Here is a 12,701-nt window from a genome sequence, read left to right as displayed (position 1 = left end):
TGTTGTTTTGAGTTCGTGTTGAAACATCCTTTCTGTGTTTCCTGTTTAGAGAAGATCCTTTAGCATTTGCTGGAGAGCTGGTTTGGTGGTGCTGAATTCCCTCAGCTCTTGCTTGTCTGTAAAGCTTTTGAATTCTCCTTCATATCTGAATGAGATCCTTGCTGGGTACAGTAATCTGGGTTGTAGATTATTCTCTTTCATTACTTTAAGTATGTCCTGCCATTCCCTTCTAGCCTGAAGGGTTTCTATTGAAAGATCAGCTGTTATCCTTATGGGGATCCCCTTGTGTGTTATTTGTTGTTTTTCCCTTGCTGCTTTTAATATTTGTTCTTTGTGTTTGATCTTTGTTAATTTGATTAATATGTGTCTTGGGGTGTTTCGCCTTGGGTTTATCCTGTTTGGAACTCTCTGGGTTTCTTGGACTTCTGTGACTATTTCTTTCCTCATTTTAGGGAAATTCTCAACTATTATCTCCTCGAGTATTTTTTCATGGCCTTTCCTTTTATCTTCTTCTTCTGGGACTCCTATGATTCGAATGTTGGGGCGTTTCATATTGTCCCAGAGGTCCCGGAGGTTTTCCTCATTTCTTTTGATTCTTTTTTCCTCTCTGCTTCGTTTATTTCCATCATTCTATCTTCTACCTCACTTATCCTATCTTCTGCCTCCGTTATTCTACTGTTGGTTCCCTCCAGAGTGTCTTTTATCTCCTTTATTTCATTATTCATTCTATATTGATTCCTTTTTATTTCTTCTAAGTCCTTGATAAACGTTTCTTGCATCTTCTCAATCTTTGTCTCCAGGCTATTTATCTGTAACTCCATTTTGCTTTCAAGATTTTGGATCATTTTTATTATCCTTATTCTAAATTCTTTTTCAGATAGATTCCCTATCTCCTCCTCTTTTGTTTGGCTTTGTGGGCATTTCTCATTTTCCTTTACTTGCTGAGTATTTCTCTGCCTTTTCATCTTGTTTAGATTGCTGTGTTAGGCATGGCCCTTCTGTATTCTGGTAGTATGAAGTTCCTCTTTGTTGTGGAGGTTCCTCACTGCGGTTGGGGTTGGACAGGTGGCTTGTCAAGGCTTCCTGGTTGGGGGAGCTTGTGTCGGTGTTCTGGTGGGTGGAGCTGGATTTCTGCTCTCTAGAGTGTAATGGAGTGACCAGTATTAATTTTTGAGATGTCTATGGATTTGGTGTGCCTCTGGGCAGCCTGTATATTGATGCTCAGGTCTATGTTCCTGCGTTGCTGGAGAATTTGCTTGGTATGTCTTGCTCTGGAACTTATTGTCTCTTGGGTGGAGCTTGGTTTCAGTGAATTTATGGAGGCTATTGGATGGTCTCTTATTAATTAATGTTTCCCCTGGCTTTCAGTCTTATTCTTGCAGTAGCCTCAAGACTTCTGCTTCCATACAGCCTCAATAATAAAACTTTTAGGTTAATGGTGAAAAGATTCTCCACAGTGAGGGATACCCAGAAAGGTTCACTGAGTTACATGGAGAGATGAGGTGGGGGGGCTGGGTTGAGGTGACCAGGAGGGGAAGAGGGGAATTCAAATGTGGAGAGAGCAATCTAGCCAGTAAGCACTTCCCTCTGTGCTTTCCACAGTTTGGAACCCTCAGAGTGATTCACAGAGATACATAGAGAGGGGGGAGGAAGGTAACAGAGGTGAGCATGAGTAGAAAGGGAGGAATTAAGAGGGGAGAGAGAGATCTGGGCAGTATCCTGTTCCTGAAGTGTTCTCTGGTACCCAGAACACCCTCAGAGATTCACAGAATTGGGTTGAGAAGAGAAGGAGGAGGGTGGGAGATAGAGGTTCCCTGAGGGAGAAGAAAGAGCATCAATAGGGGGAGAGAGTGATCAGGCCAGTGATCACACTCCTGAGTAAAAATGGGTCCTAAAGATTGGGTTCTTAAATGTACAAAATTGATATCAAATATGTAAAACAAAGATTAAAAATCTAGAGTAGAGGTTAGACTCTTATAAAACTTACAATCTAAAAAAAAAAAAAAAGAAAAAAAGGAAACAGTGTAAAAAGAAAAAAAACAGTAAAACAGTAAAAAAAGAAACAGTAAAAAAATGTAGAACAGGAAAAAAACATTAAAAAAAAGAAAACACAAAAGGTATAAGATATATGTATGTAGTTTGCTTCAAAAATAGGGTTTTTTTTTTTTTGCAAGTTAATAGTGGGTTATGAAAATGAAAGTTAAAGGTGTAATAGAGGACTTGAAGAAAAAGGAAAGAAGAGAAAAAAAAATTTTTTTTTAATTAAAAAAAAATTAAAAAAAAAAAATAATAATAGTAAAAAATATATATATCCCGGACTTTCTCTGGAGCTGTTGTGAGCAGTGTGGGATCTGCTCAGTTTTAGATAGATCCTTATTCCTGCTTATACTTTTCAAGATCTATAGGTCCTTTTCAATGCAGTCGGTATTAACTACAGGGATCTTAATCTGTTGGCTTGTCCCTTCCAAAGCGCTTCCCTCTGTTTATTTGGCTTCTGTTTGGAGATCTCTTCAGTATCTAATTTCCGCCCTGCAACAAAGCGGTGGAGGTGATCTCTTTAGGTTCGCTTGTTCAATCGTGCTGTGGGGAGGAAGGAACACTGCAATTCTGGCGTGTGTGTGGTAAGCTCGCAGTGTCTCGGCCGCACTGGGTTCGCCCCCGCTCACGGCGTGTGTGCTTTCCCCGTCTACCCTGCTCAGGCTTCAGGTTACTCGGCCGGGGAGCGGGCCCTGAGCTGCGTGCACTTCCCAGGTCTAAGCCGCTCAGGTTCAGGCTCCCGGTTACTCCACAAAGGCGCAGACTCGGTTTCGCCCGCGGCTTGTGCCGTTCCCGGTCGGAGCTGCCCAGGCGGCCAGGAGTTTGGCGAGGGCGCTCTCCCCTGTTGGGGCGGTACGGCTTATCACCTCCCTGGTCCCCGCCTCGGTTTACGGGCGCGCCCGGCTCCGGTGTGCTTTGTGTCGGTTCTGGGGAGCTGGTCTCTGGCTGCGACCCTCCCGGCGGCTGTCGACCCTCCGGGATCTCAGGCAGTCTTTGCTTAGAAACTGGGAGCCTGTTTGCAGTTTGGTAGGGGGTGCCCTCTCTGGAGCCGAGTTTGCCCCTTTCCGGCTCTGGCGGGCCCCGCCTGCCCGCTGTGTCCGGCGGGGGATGGGGCGGTCCGCAGCCGGCTAGCTTTCCTCTGGTATCGCTCAGTCCTTTGTTCTGTGAGCGGGCCGGCAGTGCCTTAGAGTTGGGCTTTTCGCGGGATAGTTCTCTCTCTCTCTCTCTCTCTCGCTGTCCCACAGTTTAGGTTACTATCTCACGTTAGCTCCCTCAGATTGCCCTCCGGGCACTCGGGCCCGGTCCTTACCCTAGGCAATGCCGCCCGCTCCTCTCCGTTCAGCCCCCACTTGCTGGTGGCGGATGATGCGAGCGTCTGGGGTTCTTTGCTGGGAGTTGCTTTAGGCACGTAATCTGTGGATTTTATTTATTTTTTCCTCCCAGTTACGTTGCCCTCCGAGATAAAAAATACTCTCCCACACCCGCCGGTGAGAGGGTTTCCTGGTGCTTGGAAATTCCTCCTCTTTTACGACTCCCTCCCCGGGACGGGTCTCCGTCCCTAACTCTTTTGTCTCTCTTTTTATCTCTTATAATTTCTCCTACCTCTTTTGAAGATAATGCGCAGTTTTTGTGGAAGCCTGACGTCCTCAGCCAGCCTTCAGAAGTAGTTTTGTGAAGTTTGGTCAGCGTTCAGATGTTCTTTCGATAAATTTGTGGAGGAGAGAGTGGTCTCCCCGTCCTATTCCTCCGCCATCTTAGCCCCGCCTCCTAAGTTATGTCTTTAAAGTTAACTCTTTGCGACCCCGATGGACTCCTCCAGGCTCCTCTGTCCATGGTATTTTTCAGGCAAGAATACCGAATGGGTTGCCATTTCCTTCTCCAGAGGATCTTCCCAACCCAGGGATCAAGCCCACATTATCTGCATTGCAGGCAGATTCTTTACTGCTGAGCCACCAGGGAAACCCACTGTCCTGATTACTATAGCTTTAAAGTAAGTCTTTAAATTCAGTGATATCATTCCTTCAATTTTGTTCTTTAGTATTGTGTTGGCTATCCAGGATCTTTTATCTTTTCAAATAAATTTTATAAGCAATGTGTTATATTCAAAATAACACATTGGCATTTTGATTGGGACTGCAATGAATCTGTAAATCAAGTTGAGAATAGACATCTCAACAATATTACCCTCTTACCCATGAACATGGAACATCTCTCCATTTATTTTGATCTTCTTTGATTTCTTTCATCAACGATTTGTAGTTTTTCTCAAACATAGTTCCTGTACATTTTTTGTTAGACTTATGTCTAACTATTTCATTTTATAATGCTACTGTGAATGCTATTATATTTTAAATTTCAGATTCCAATTTTTGTCAATTTTAAATTTCAGATTCCAATTTTTGTATATTGGATAGCATTTGACTTTTGTATGTTTGTGTTCTACAAACTTTCTATAATAGTTTATTAGTTTCAAAGATTTTGTCTTTTTGGTCAACTCTGAGATTTCTGTGTATATAATTATGTCATCACCTAACAAATGCAATTTTATTTCTGCCTTCCCAATCTATATACACTTTGTTTCTTTTCCTTATGTTGTTGCATTCTAGTACAGTTCTGAATAGGAGTGCTAATAAGGGACATCCTTGCCTTATTTCTGATTTTAAGGGAAAAGCGACCTTCACCACAGAAGGAAGTCAGAATATAATGTATAAAAATCTTAAAGGCCATAAGTAGACTGTTACACAAGTTATTTTAAAATATAGAGTTAAGTATCAGATAAAACTGTCAAAAATAGTTTGCCACTGTGGAGTGGAATATTGATAATGAGGAGTGATGAAGGGGCCTGTTATTTATTACCTTATCTTCTATACTTTTTGACTTGCAAAACATATGTTACTATGAGTATTTTAATAATTTTCTTCAAAAATAATATGAGTAATTTTGATGAGGCCTATTTTGGAACCTAACTAGGGACAACTTATGTAAATCAGTTAATAGTTTTTGGCACACAGAAAGAAACCACTGAATGATATTAACTGAAAAGAAATTTTTGATGATTTTAATAGCAATCATATTAGTGTTACTTTCATAATAGAGTATTCATAGAGAATACCAACTGAAACAAAATTGATAAATTTAGTTGAAATTCATGAATGGATTTTAAAGGACTGATGGTAGGTAGGTGGTAACTGGTTACTTAACAAATCTGTATAGACAATAGACAAACTTACAAAAGATTCATTCATTTGATTTGGTTATGAAAGTCTTACCTTACTGGAGTAGGTGAGCATTATCTTCTGATAGGCAGAAGAGGAAAAAAAAATTGGATTAAATATTGTTTGTTTTTTCTCTCTGTTCATTGGTCCAAAAAAGAGAAATGCAAAGAATCTGTGAAGAGTGAATTATTTTGACAGTCTCTCTGGACACATCTTTTTAGTTCTTTCCAAATAATATTTAATTAAATGTTATTTCTGCAATGCTAAAAATTTAATTCATGTCCTTCTCCTTTCTTCTTTCCATTTTTCTCATTGGATAGTGAATCAATATAAAGTCAATGTTTTAAAAATGTAAGATCAGTATAATTCAACACACACCTTTCTCCCATCTAAAAACTGTATCCTTCCAAGAGAAGTCTTTTCTTCTCACAAAAAGTGATATGCACTTTAGACTCTATGTATCAGTCATAAAACACATCTTTTTTTTTCCCACTTCGGTGATAAGAATTGAATATGAGGACTTTAGCTTTAAAAAGTAAGGCAGACTAGACACTGAAAGACCATCCTTCTATTGGAACTAGGTCCTTGATAAAACGTCAGTACACTTTGAGGTATGCAATAAATGAAAGAAAATTTCTAGACACCTCTCAGATTCTCCATCTTAAACATACTACCTCCTACCGCTTTGAGAGGAAAAAAAAAAAAAAGACTACAGAAACAAGGGCAGGGAGCCCTGAAAAGTGAGGCATCAAAGGGTGATCTTTCTAGAAGGAAAACTATACTCTCAGACTGTGTTTCTTTTTTGTGCTGCATAACATACTACCACAAATTTAATGACTTAGAGCAAAATACATTTACTCTCTCACTGTTTCTGTGAATTGAGAGTCTTAGATTAGCTGAGTCCTCTGCAAGGTTGTAATCAACAAGGTCCAGGTTCTCTAGAAGCTAATTGGAGAGGGTTTGTTTCCAGGTTCACTAATGTTGGAAAAACTCATTTTCTTGCAATTATGAGACTCATAACAGCTTCTTTCTTCAAGATCAGCAAGGAGAGCAAGATTTTAGAACAAGTCAGCTAAGATAATGAAGTCTTATATAATGTAATATAATGATAGGAATGGCATACAGTCACCTTTGCCATATTATGTTGGTTGGAAAAAAGTTACAGATTGTGCCCATACTCAAGGAGAGGGAATTATACAAGGACATGTACACCAGGAGGTGGGATCATGGTGGTCATCTTAAAATCTGTCCACCATAAGACCTATTGATCAGGATTCTAAGGACAATGGAATGGACAAGGGTGGAACTTGAAATTCCTTCATTTGGCCAACAATACCAGTCAGTTTAATTCAGTTGCTCAGTCCTGTCCAACTCTTGGGCTCCAAAAATCACTGCAGATGGTGACTGCAGCCATGTAATTAAAAGACACTTGCTCCTTAGAAGAAAAGCTCTGACCAACCTCGTCAGCATATTAAAAAGCAGCACACCAGGCTTCCCTGTCCATCACCAACTCTTGGAGCTTGTTCCAGCTCATGTCCATTGAGTCAGTGATGTCATCCAGCCATATCATCCTCTGTCATCCCATTCTCCTCCTGCCTAGAGTCTTTCCCAGCATCAGGGTCTTTTCCAGTGAGTCAGTTCTTCTCATCAGGTGGCCAAAGTATTGGAGTTTCAGCTTCAGCATCAGTCCTTCCAGTGAACATTCAGGATGTATTTCCTTCAGGATTGACTGGTTGGATCTCCTTGCAGTCCAAGGGACCCCTCAAGAGTCTTCTCCAACACCACAGTTCAAAAGCATCAATTCTTTGGAGCACAGCTTTCTTTATAGTCCAACTCTCACATCTATACATGACCACTGGAAAAACCATATCTTTGACTAGACAGACCTGTGTCAGTAAAGTAATGTCTCTGCTTTTTAATATGCTGATGAGGTTGGCCATAGCTTTTGTTCCAAGGAGCAAGCGTCTTTTAATTTCAGGGCTGCAGTCAACATCTGCGGTGATTTTGGAGCCCAAGAAAATAAAGTCTCTTACTGTTTCCATTGTTTCCCCATCTATTAGCCATGAAGTGATGGGACTGGAAGCCATGATCTTAGTTTTCCAAAAGTTGAGTTTTAAGCCAACTTTTGCACTCTCCTCTTTCACTTTCATCAAGAGGCTCTTTAGTTCCTCTTTACTTTCTGCTATAAGGGTGGTGTCATCTGCATATCTGAGGTTATTGATATTTCTCCCTGAAGTATTGATTCGAGCTTGTGCTTCATCCAGCCTGGCATTTCACACAATGTCCTCTGCATATAAGTTAAATAAGCAAGGTGACAATATACAGCCTTGATGTACTCCTTTCCCAATTTGGAGCCAGCAACTCCAAAGAGCATAAAAAGATCATCAACTGTCTAACACTATACAACTTCTTGTAAGGAAACATGGAAAGAGGTATGCAAGTCTTTTCAGATGTTTAACTATATAAGAATCATCATATTGGTCCCAAAGAGCTTATACTAATTTATACATCAAAGCCATCTCTTGATGATAACTTCTCAATTTACGCTTCCAGAATTCATACATAATATAATCAGTGAAACCTGAGTTTATTGTAACAAATGCAAAGAAATACATAAGGAAGTAAAGTGAATGAGATTCTGCAAAGTTAACAGTTATGCTCCCATAGCATTGAATTATTGAAATTATCAGAAATAGTTTATAAACTATAAACTAAATATTGCAAAAATAAGATTTTATTTTAAAATAACTTACGAAAAAATAGCAAGCCATATTGTAAAAAATAAATAAATTTTTCATGAAAAATTATCGAAGTCAGAGAATCAGGTAAAGAGTTAAAAAGCAGATTAGGTACCACTAAGAGTACCTAAAAGAGAGAATTAAAATACATTGAAAAATAAATTAAAAGAAGACACACAAACTAATGCATGAAAAGGAAAGAAGATGAGAGATATATATTTTTTAAATGACCTTAACAATGGGGAAAACAGAATGAGATAGTATAAGGTATACTTTACCAGAGTCTCAGGATGAAAAGGTGGATAGTATGAAAGAAAAGTTATATTTGGAGAGATAAAAGCTGTGATTTTTCTCAGATCTGAGGAAACAGTCTACAAAGGCAAGAGATGAAATTAATCTAAAGTAGAATAATAAATAAAATGAAATAATAAATATCAATAAATAAAATGAAACACACCTACATCCATTGTAGTAAAACTTCAAAATACCAAGGTGATTTTAAAACTTATATAGAATAGCAAAGGCCTGAGAGGAGCCAAGACATTACTCAAGATGAAGAACAAAACAAGACTGTTGCTCTACCGTGTATTAAGTCTTGTTATAATGCTATTTTAATTAAGGTGGTGGTGTAGTTTTGTTGGAAAGGGACTGGTGGAACATGCACACACATACACTCACACACAAAGAGAGAGCCCCCAAATAGAGCCACACACATATGAAAACACAGGGTATGACAGAAATAACCTTGCACACTATGAGGAAATGAAGGAATAATTTAATAAGTGATGCATTTATCAATTTGGATAAAGTTAAGTTGCACCTTGACCACACACCACACAGAAAAATGTATGCCGGATGGCTATGTCCTTAAATGTAAGAGGTGAAGCATTAAATTTTTGATGAGAATTGTATGAGGACAACTTCTGATTTGGGGGTAGGAAATTATTTAAAACACTGGACATAGGAAATAAGATTGATAAATTTTGCTGTATTAAAAATTAAGAAATTCTGTTTATAAAAAGGCACCATGAAGAAAGTGCACATCAACCCAATGTTGTATATAGTATTTATAATTTATGTATTTAGGGTCACAAAGAGTCTGACATTACTTAGCAACTGAACAACAACATATGTAACCAATAATGAAATGGTATCTAAAGGAGAAATAACACAGCTCATTAAGAAAACATAAAGTAATCCAAGGAAAAATGGCAAAAAACAGTAGTAGAGATATCACAAAAGAGAAAACATGAAGAGACAATACACATATAAAATTATATGATCTTATGATCACAGCAGTGCAAATTAAGTCACAGTAAATTATCATTTTGTACTACTTTTTTGGCCACAAAATAAGTCTGCCAAGGATCAGAGATTGAAATATAAATTTATAGAAGCACATTGGAAATAATTTAGTCCTGTCTTAGATGATTGAATATAAAATCCCTACCATCTGGCAATTTTATTCAAGGTATCAATCTGGGAAAATTCTTGCATTTATGTACCAATAGATTTTTTACAAAAAAGTCATAACATCATCATTCATAATAGAAATATGAAATGAAAATGACATAAATGTTCATCAACATGAAAATGTATCAATTATAGCATGTTCACTCAATGGAAAATTATACAACAGCACATCAGTGATGCTTAAAAGTATAATTTTAGGTTAAAAAGTCAGTCATAAGAGAAAACTAGACATAATGATTCCATTTTTGTAAAGCTCAAAACCAAGCAAAAACAGAATATTATTTAGTAATGTGTGTGTTACTAATCACAATGATGATAATAATGATTAACAAATAAGATTGTCACAGTGCTTATCATATGCAAGGCCTCTTTTTGCATGCTACAAATGTATTAGCCAGTATCATTCTTATATGAGATAGATACTGTTATCAATAATTATCCCCAAAATAATAATTTGGAAACTGAGGTAAAAGGGGTTAATGTAGACCAAGAGTCAGCATTCTTAACCATTATGCTATACTACACAGAAGTGATAACTAGATGTATGTAAAGCAGGGAGATGGGATGGGGAGGAGCACACAGTTTGATGCAAAAGTATTGGTAACATTTAAGTTTTTGGTCCAATGCTGAGTGATAGGCACACATTTTAATATTTTCTACCCTAACATTCATATATATTATACATATTGTGCTTTCAAATGTATACAAATGTTTTTGAAAGAATAGAATTTGATGATCATTAGGCCATCACCTGACTATTTGCTTCCAGTATCTTATTAAATTTAGCCATCTGCTTTGCCCTACGATTCTACTTACCAGTGGGTTTCTTGTGAAAGAAAGTGAAAGTGAAATCGCTCAGTAGTGTCCGACTCTTTGGGACCCCATGGACTATAGCCTACCAGGCGCCTCAGTCAATGGAATTTTCCAGGCAAGAATACTGGAGTGGGTTGCCATTTCCTTCTCCAGAAGATCTTCCCAACCCAGAGATTTAACCCTGGTCTCCTGCATTGTAGGCAGACGCTTTACTGTCTGAGCTGCCAGGGAAGTCTGCCAGGGTCTCTTGTAAGCATCACCAATTCTGTACTTTGCAGTACCAAGCATTGTCCTAAACATTTTATATGCCTTCTTTCTCTTATTGTTCACAATAATCTCATGATGTAGGTATTTTTATCAGTATTGTTCCAATTTTACTGTTAAAAAAAGGAAAAAAATGTATAGAAGAAAGTCAAGTAACTTAATCAAAGTCACACAGCTAGGTAGTACCAAAGCCAGATCTTTATCCATCCTACCATAAAATCTGTTTTTATGAGCACAGATTATTCTGATCTACCTAAAGCAGAATAGTAAATTAATTACAAAATAGACTTGTCCAAAGTTACATACATGAATTTTTTGTTAGCTATTACTAAGCCAGTGGTTTCTAAGCATCATTTTATTTACCCTTTGTTCAAGGCAATGGCACCCCACTCCAGTACTCTTGCCTGGAAAATCCCATGGACGGAGGAGCCTGGTAGGCTACAGTCCATGGGGTCTCGAAGAGTCAGACATGACTGAGCGACTTCACTTTCCCTTTCCACTTTCATGCATTGGAGAAGAAAATGGCAACCCACTCCAGTGTTCTTGCCTGGAGAATCCCAGGGACGGGGGAGCCTGGTGGGCTGCCGTCTATGGGGTCACACAGAGTCGGACATGACTGAAGCGACTTAGCAGCAAGGTAAATTTATATACATTTACAGAAGTCCAGTATATAAAATAGATAAAAACAAAACTTCTCTGGTTGGAGTAGATGAAAACCCACCTATATTGATTTTCAGAAGCTCTGCCAAATCTATTTGTAAAACTTACAACAGTTTTTAGACAATTGAGTGTTGGTGATAGATTGGATTGTTGTGTCCCTTTCTATTATAGAAATGTATATACATGCTCTTTGCCAATATATTTAGGCATACCTAGCTTTAATGTAGACAGAATATGTTTTCCTTCCTTGTCTGTCATGCTCCTTATCTGTCACTGTTGAACTTGGCCATGTGGCTTACCTTTGCCAATAGAATAGTAGCAAATGTGACATAAGAAAGACTTTAAATACTGCTGTGTACTCTGGCTTGGATTCTTGTGTTTCTGCCATAGCAATAAGAAGAGCATGCTCTGAATAACTATTTGTTCTACAATGAAATATGTGGAATAAACCCAACCTGACCTGCAGATGAACTCACTGAGCCTGATTAAGCCCAACCAGGAACAGTCAAAATTCACTTGACCCACAGACATAGAAACAAAAAAAATGTTTGCTACGGTAAGCCACTGAGATTTAGGGATTGTTTGTCATATAGCATTATGACAGTAAAAGCTGCCTAACACAATAAGTGTATTGTAATTCAGAAAATAGTATTAACAAAAGCATAGAAGTATAAAATATAGCAAGCTCTTCAGCATTTAAAACACTTCCATGAGAGTCAGTACCATGCAGTGAAAGAATAGCCTCCAGTGTCTGGCAGACTTGGTTGAAGGCTGAAATTACTGAGTATCTGGACCTCAGATTCCACATCTGACAGTTGGACACATGGGTTTGGTGTGTGTGTGTGTGTGTGTGTGTGTGTGTGTGTATACATATATATGTGTGTATATATATATATGTAGTTTAGAGCATGTAGACATTTAACAAATGATGGTTTATTATTGTATCATCATTATTAAGTAATGGAGACACAAGAACCTCTTTCCAAAAGAGCATCTTGAGAACAGAGATATATTACTCTATTTTATCCCCATTTTTGTTCCAAGCAAAAGAGAGTAACAGAGCCACTGTATCTATGACACATACTTAAAATTCAATGTTAGGAAAAAACCCAAACTGTGCCCCAATAACTTGAGAACTTTGTCCTGTTTCTTATTTTCCTGAGAGTAATGCCAGCAGAGGAAAGGGCTTGTTTATTAAACTGTGAACCCACAGTGCCTATTTGACAACAAACATTTAACTTTCCATTTCCTTATTGTTAAAGATTCTGAAGATGCATGAAGTTTCATGTCAAAAATTTACTTATCTATTATGCACCACTAAATTTGTGTGGTGTTCTACATTTGAACTCATCTTCTACAACACAGAATCTTTTGAAAAATATCTCTTTTTTTCCATGGCCTTCATGATACAATGACTCACTCCCTTGTGGGTGGTAGGTAACTCGGCCCTCGGTCACTGAGTGAATGATTTGGAAAGCTTCTGTGGCTGAACGTATTTGAG

At 38.2% G+C, this 12,701-nt stretch overlaps 1 long non-coding RNA gene across 3 annotated transcripts in view; it reads left to right on the top strand.

Annotated features, from left to right (window-relative positions):
• Positions 1–12,701, top strand: part of LOC145546654 (uncharacterized) — a 239,762-nt gene that overhangs the window by 24,944 nt on the left and 202,117 nt on the right. Inside the window, exon 2 of one of the 3 annotated variants that reach the window (XR_014083124.1) lies at positions 11,591–11,756. The exons of the other annotated variants lie outside the window; for them this stretch is intronic. This is a non-coding gene — a long non-coding RNA (uncharacterized LOC145546654). The remainder of the gene's footprint in view (positions 1–11,590; positions 11,757–12,701) is intronic. 3 annotated transcript variants of the gene reach the window in all.

The sequence above is a fragment of the Giraffa tippelskirchi genome, chromosome 4 (genome assembly GCF_054371585.1).
Source record: "Giraffa tippelskirchi isolate mGirTip1 chromosome 4, T2T-mGirTip1v1.2.pri, whole genome shotgun sequence".
In the NCBI taxonomy this organism is placed as follows: domain Eukaryota; kingdom Metazoa; phylum Chordata; class Mammalia; order Artiodactyla; family Giraffidae; genus Giraffa; species Giraffa tippelskirchi.
This window is presented reverse-complemented; position numbering and strand designations above follow the sequence as displayed.